The sequence below is a fragment of the Rosa chinensis genome, chromosome 7, assembly GCF_002994745.2.
Source record: "Rosa chinensis cultivar Old Blush chromosome 7, RchiOBHm-V2, whole genome shotgun sequence".
Taxonomy (NCBI): Eukaryota; Viridiplantae; Streptophyta; class Magnoliopsida; order Rosales; family Rosaceae; genus Rosa; species Rosa chinensis.
This window is the reverse complement of record NC_037094.1, coordinates 43909253-43916358: the sequence shown is the minus strand read 5'-3', so window position 1 is coordinate 43916358 and position 7106 is coordinate 43909253.

Sequence of the window (7106 nt, the reverse complement as noted above, 5' to 3'; positions counted from 1 at the left end):
AATCATCAGACCTCCCCGGTCGTCAGATCAAAACCTTAAATCAAACTGAAAGGAGAAATCACAACCTGTGACTCTCAGATCTTCCGACCCCCGGTCGTTAGATCAAAACATTCAAATCACATCAAAGCAACTCACACCAAATCTTGACACTTTTCAAAACAATAGAAATTCCCAATTCCCACAAAATGTTTCCCGAAGAGTCAAGCCCCAAAACAATAGAATGAAACGCATCAATACCTATTGCTTCAATTCACTCATCAACCCACAAGAATATACATATTCCACGTAAATATATATATAAGTGGTCATTCACTCAGGAAGGCCACTAATACCAACTATAGTTTGCAGTTAACTAAATAACTCTCAAAACAATAAGGTCAACCCGTTCGTGAATGAACTTCGTGAGATTACTCACCTCGAAACTCCTGCTGCGTCTTCAATACAGAACAATGCTGCCAACCCACAAAAATAGCCGTCCAAATACTTTGTCAAGTACCTAATCACAATCGGTTTCCACTTAGTAATAATTCACAAACGATTTAAGTCCGAAACCCCTGTTTTGAACTAAAATCCCCAAAGTGGCGCCAATCGAGGCGAAACCACATCCGAGACCTCCCAAAGTCTCCGGAATACGTCCACGATCGATGTGACCAAATCACAAGTCGATCGGACGTTCAAATCCTCACGGATAGAATAAATCGATCGGTATGAAACTGCAAAAATCATAACAATTCCAAACGAACTCCAAAACTTGCATATTATATATCGAAACGCTCGTATCAACGAGTAGAACATATATAATACCAAAAACAGTTCCTTAAGTGGCCGGAACGCCGCCACAGGCGGTGGCGCACGGCCTCCGGCCAAAACTCAATATTTCACAAAACTCCCAACATCAAAGTTCTTCATCTAAGCATGCTTGTGAACTTTCCTAACTAGCTCGAAGTCAGAAAACAAGCATAAAGGGTCAAAAACTACCTCACAAGCCGTGAACAGTAATCCAATCGAGTTGATCAAAGTTTCACGTGAATCGATCCAAACAACCACCAAGGATCGATCAAGGAGGCTGCTCTGAGCTCAACCAAGAAGACTTGAAGCCTCGCCGACGTCGGAACAAGGATTTCCGACCGGGTCCGAAATTGTCCAACTGCGCCGCCTTCTACCGCCGCCACCACCGAGAATCGGTGCTAGAGGACACCACAGGGACCACTAGACGGAGGAGGCGAACTGATCTGGAAAGTTTCGTCGCCGGAGACTGCTGCAGTTCGCTAGAAAAGTCGGGTCGGATCGTCCGGGTTCGGGTCGGGTCAGCCGGATAATTTCGATTCTGAAGGTGCAGCCGAGAGAGAAGAGAGAGAAAGGAAATGGTTTTCCCGAAAAGGAAACAAATGAAAATAGTAAGTTTCTCCTTCGGGAAACTTCTATTTATACCAAAATGGAAATTCCTTCCAATGGCCATAACTTTCTCATGCGAACTCCGATTTCCGCATTCCACATGTCCACGAATTCGTATTGACGCGCTCTACAACTTTTGTGAAGTAAGTTTTTGGAGAATCTCAACGTATCAAAAGTCAACCTTGAACCCCCCCTAAAGTCATACTTTTCAAATAATTAATTCGTCCGAAACACTTCCGCTCCGTCCACGAGCCACGAAACCGGCCAACAACCATAAAATTTATTCTGGAAAATCATCGGAAAATAAATACGAATTTCCGGGGCATCACATAAATGCCATGCTTTACGTGCTTTAATGATTACTACAATCTAAGCATGCCCACAAAATGCAGTAATTTTACTAGCATATTCATTATGCTAAATGTCGATACCATGTTTTCAATATTCCCATGATTATTAAGCATGCTTATAAAGTAAAAATTGTTATTTGCATTTCCACTACAAGTAGTACAAATTGTTATTAGCATTTCCACTACAAGTACATGCTAAACACTCCTGCCATGCTTTAATTGCAAACCAATTAAATTGTTACATACACACATGTGACATTGATTACATGACTATGACATGGATAAATATTTGTGATCATTATGGGTTTAGACTTGTTTGGATTACGACTCGCTTGAGTATAGAGTGTAGCCACAACTTGCTTGAGCCACGCCCACATGCTCAATACCTATCTGCTCATTCACACCCAACTTGTTCAAACACTATCATGCACACAAAGTTACACATTGAGCTATACTTGATACTCATATACATGAACAAAGCTATTTATGATGCATCTTATTCTACATAATGATTACATATTTTGTATTGCAATTGTTTAGATTCAAATGACATCTCCCAAACAGATCATTTCTTGCTCTCGCCTTGGTAACATCTCATGATACCCTGCCAGGAACCATGAGAAGGTGCACCAATGATACATCTCGGGGCACTTGAGTCCGGCTAGGATAATTGAAATTGGAAGCCGATACCACCTTAGGTCCACTACTTTTACCTTAGAATACTAATAAGGGCTAGCTACTGGTCTTAAGTCATTCGAACTCACGCTTCTACCCTAATCATAAATCAAGTCCCCATTCCTTTCAAACCCAGAAATTCATACATGTATAGGCTCACTTGAGAATCTCTCTCAAACTACCAGTCCATTCTTTTCAGTTAGTCACATCCAAGTTAGTTGTATACATACAACACTGCTCTATGCATTGTATTCTAAAAAATACAATCTTTTACTTCTGTGCTTCATGCGGAAAGCTTGTTGCGATTCGATGCTACTGCATCAAATCTCTTTAACTTCTCGAAGGTCTCTACATAAATTTCCAAAGTCTCAGGCTTTAATCTGTCAACATTATTTCTTTATCTTTCAACATATAATCTTCAATTAGGGTCTCGGTATCCCTGGTAGACGAATCAACTCTAGGTCAGCCTCACGGTTACGCCTCATGATAACACCTCATGGTAGCATCTTACGGTTACGCCTCACTGTCATACCTCTTGGCTACACTTAATGGCTACACATGTCGACTACACTTAATGTCTACACCTCTCGGCTACATCGAAAAACTACACTTCAAGGCATGACGACCTATTGGCAACCCACTCTCATCCTGATTCTCTCTCGTACTTATTCCATCCCTAAGAGAAACCCTTCTTGACGCTACACACCAGTAAACTTGGCAATAGGGCAATAACCAAAGTCAGCCTTAAACATTCTCTATACCAGGGACTTAGGCATGCCACTTATCACCAAGTGGAGATAGCACCCACAATGGACTATCATTAAGCTTCACGCTCTTACCTTGCAGGCACATAAGTTTTACTCTCATGCCTCACAAATCTCTTTGAGTTATATTCACACTTTATGGATATTCCTAGGCTTTGCACTCACGCCTCCAAGGAATATTCGAGCATCATGCTCAAATTGTAACGGTGCATTTGAATTTCCCATTTCGGTCAATTAATGGAAAATTGAATTTTTTGCACTATTATTGATTCCAACAATCAAATTCTTTTCACATTCCATTAATGAGACAATAAGACAAGCTATCACTCGCTCGACACGAGCGAGCTAAACCCTTACATTCTAAGCACTCTCGCCACTTACACCTTTCGAGCTAGAATAGCTCAGTTGGTTAAAGCATATTACTGCATACATATGGGTTAACAGGGTTACAGTTCCTCACACTTGGGTGACTAGTATGGTCACGCGACAACCTCGCTAGCGTAAATAACAATCAATTCTACACTTCGAGCACATGTTTATGCCTTAGCGGCATACTCGGCAAAGTCTCAGTGGCAATCTCACTATGTTAAGGGCATACTTGGCAATACTTTAGCGACAATCTCGCTATGCCTCAATGGGCATACTTGGCAATACTTCAGCGACAATCTCGCTATGCCTCAATGGCATACTTGGAAATGCCTCAGAGGCATACTCGGTAATGCCTCAGAGGCATACTCAGTAATGCCTCAGTTGCATTCTCGCTATGCCCTAGCTGTAATCTCGAGGATGCCTCAGTTGCAATCTCGCTACCCCTCAGTCGTATACTCGGCAACGCCTTAGTGACAATCTCGCTATGCCCTAACAACAATCTTGCTATTCCTAAGAAAAAATCTCGCTATGCCTCAGTGGCATACTCAGCGATGCCTCAGCGGCGATCTCTCCTTGGTGATACCCCAGCGGTAATCTCGCTATGCCTCAGCGACACCATTGAGATCTACACTCATGCCTCAACAACATACCTCGAGCTCTACGCTCATGCCTTAGCGAAACCCCTCGTGCTTTATGCTCATGCCTTAGCGACACCTCTCGAGCTTTCTACTCATGCCTCAACGGCTATTTCCTCACTACCTAAGCTTCCTTCATCTCCTCCCCTACTAGCAGTCTCGATATCGGGTTCTTCAATCCTCTCATATTTTTTGTTTTACTAGCTCGCTTGGGAGCCATCATATCAATCTGCCAATAGGTATCGATATCAGTTAGTACCTAATTCTCACATTCTACAATCCAATTATATTTATACACAAAAATCTCTCAACCATAATCAGACTGGCCTAACCCAACCACCTCCCACAGAAACCCAGTCAAAATCTAAAACCCTTCTTTCAAACGGAGCAGGTCAGCCTACAATATAGCATCAATACACATTCAAAAACAAAAATCCATTCTTCTCAACCATAGCAAACATAGAAAAAGACATGCAAATTTAGAAAGTCTGTACCTTGGAATGGATCTCTGAGATGTTTTGGAAATTGACAAGCAGTCGCGAATGCCTCAATACTCCTTCAGCACCATAAACCACCTAAGGTACTATCTTTCTAAAACGCACGAGTTTTTCAAAAACTTTCTCAACTTTTCTTCTTCTGGGTACAATGTGCTTTCTGCAAAAGTTTGAACTTTGCCAAAATGAAGAAAGGAACAGACATTCCACCCTTATGTCCTCTTCATACCCCACAATCATGCCACCCCTCGAGCTCTACGCTAGGTGTGCCACGTCCATGGAATGAACAACACCTGTGCCATTACCCCAAGTGATGTCATGGCAACAACGGTACTAGTACCCTATACTGCCAACGACATCACCACTTGGTCCTGCTAAGACAAATTATCCAGTCTTTTATTCCTATATACTCATTTCCTCTTTGGGCACCTAGTTGTATTTTGTTCCTCACACTAGTAGTTTGAAATGAACGGGATTACTCGACATATTTTACTTATTTGCACATCTAACTCCAGCTAACAGTACATGGAAACAACTCCTAACAAATAAACAAAATAATAACCCCTCCAATATCATTCCAAAACCAAAATACATAACATGCAACACACAAAAGACAACCAAAACGGCTAAGGTATACAAACATACCGATACTGATAAAAGGCTACACAGGCCTAAGGTATACAGACATACCAACATTGATCAAAGGCTACACCCACCTAAGGTATACATACATACCGATACCAATCAAAGGCTACATACGCCTATGGTATACAAACATACTGATACCGCTACCAACACGAAGAGAGATGCTTAGCCCAAGTCATTCAACTTGGAGCGAGAGTAGTGCTTCTACTACAACTTCCAATAGCATTACTAATGTCAACCACATGGAGGCAAACAATCCCGGTGACTCTAATGCATGTACCACTACCACTACAAGAGAAAATGTCATCGGCGACAACCCAAAGTTGTCGTAAAAAGTCAAAATTTCTTGCTGAATTGAAAATGCGATGACTTTGGGTTGTCGCAACCTGTTGTCACCTTATGTGATTTACTGATTGTCAAAAGCGACGAAAATACAAGGTTGTCTTTTTTTCAATATGCGACGCAATTGGTTCCTCGCATATCACAAATTGTGAGATTCACATGTATGTTACCAAAAACTATATGAGAGACTTTATATTTGTTACTATTTTAAATATACGGGGCTTCGTTTATGTCACAAATTCCATATGCGGGGCATGGATGTTTGTTGCATCTTCAATAAGTGATGCAATTCGTTCCTCACGTATGACATCTTGCGAGACAAGTGAGTGCATTACAGAATGCTATAAGCGAGACTTTATGTTTGTTACAATTTCTAATATACGAGACCTTGTTTACGTTGCATATTCCGTCTATGACGCTTATATGTTTGATCAAAAATTTATGTGCAAAACTTTTTTATGCTGCAAAAAATAATTGCGAGGTTTCATTTTTGTTGCATATATTAATATGTGACACATATGTATCTGTTGTAGAAAATTATATGCGAGGCTTCTTGTTTGTCTCCTATAATTTCGTCGAGGAACTAATTGCATCGCATATTGAAAAAATGACAACCGTGTAATTTCGTCGCTTTTGACAATCAGTAAAACACATTCAGCGACAACTGGTTGTGACAATCCAAAATCGTTGCATATTTAGTTAAGCAAGAAATTTAATCTTTTTACAACAACTTTATGAAGACTTTACTTTTGTTGTTCTTGATTCTCTAATCTATAGCAAGAAAATTCATTTTCATAGCATTTAATAGGTAGTAAAGATGAGTCGACAAAATAAGAATATATTAACCCAAAGTATTCTTTACAATCAATATCAATTCAAAATAGTTAGATCAATAATAATTCAAAACAGTCTAGAGATCCCTGTGTACTAAATCCAACATACTGGTAACCAAATTATTGTTAGTTGGTTTGTTGGAAAGTGATGCAATGAACTCGTCATCTTTTTGGCATGCTACTGATCACTTCCCCAAATCTTGGAATATTGTCTACTCGCTCTTGCACTTTGAAATCATTATTGGAGACACATCTGCCACGCTGGAAGTTTATTTTTAGTGATTTTGTAGAGGCTGTGGTATCTGCAGGGCAAAACAATGACTTAGTTCTAAGAAATGAGAAGTGCTTGACAATGAATGGATAACTTGGCTTAAAAAGAACAATAGTGCAAACTTACCTCCACTATGATACCAAGTTCTCTTGATGGAGAAGTAATTTGAATAATAGCTTCATTGCATCTACCAACCCTTAATTCACCAGACTCTATTGCAGCCCAAATAGCTCCTGCATCATACTTGCATAGTATCAGAATAGCAAGTATGTGAATTGCTCAATCTATTCCCAAATCCCAATTAACTCAGTTTTCTACCTAAAATTGAAAAAA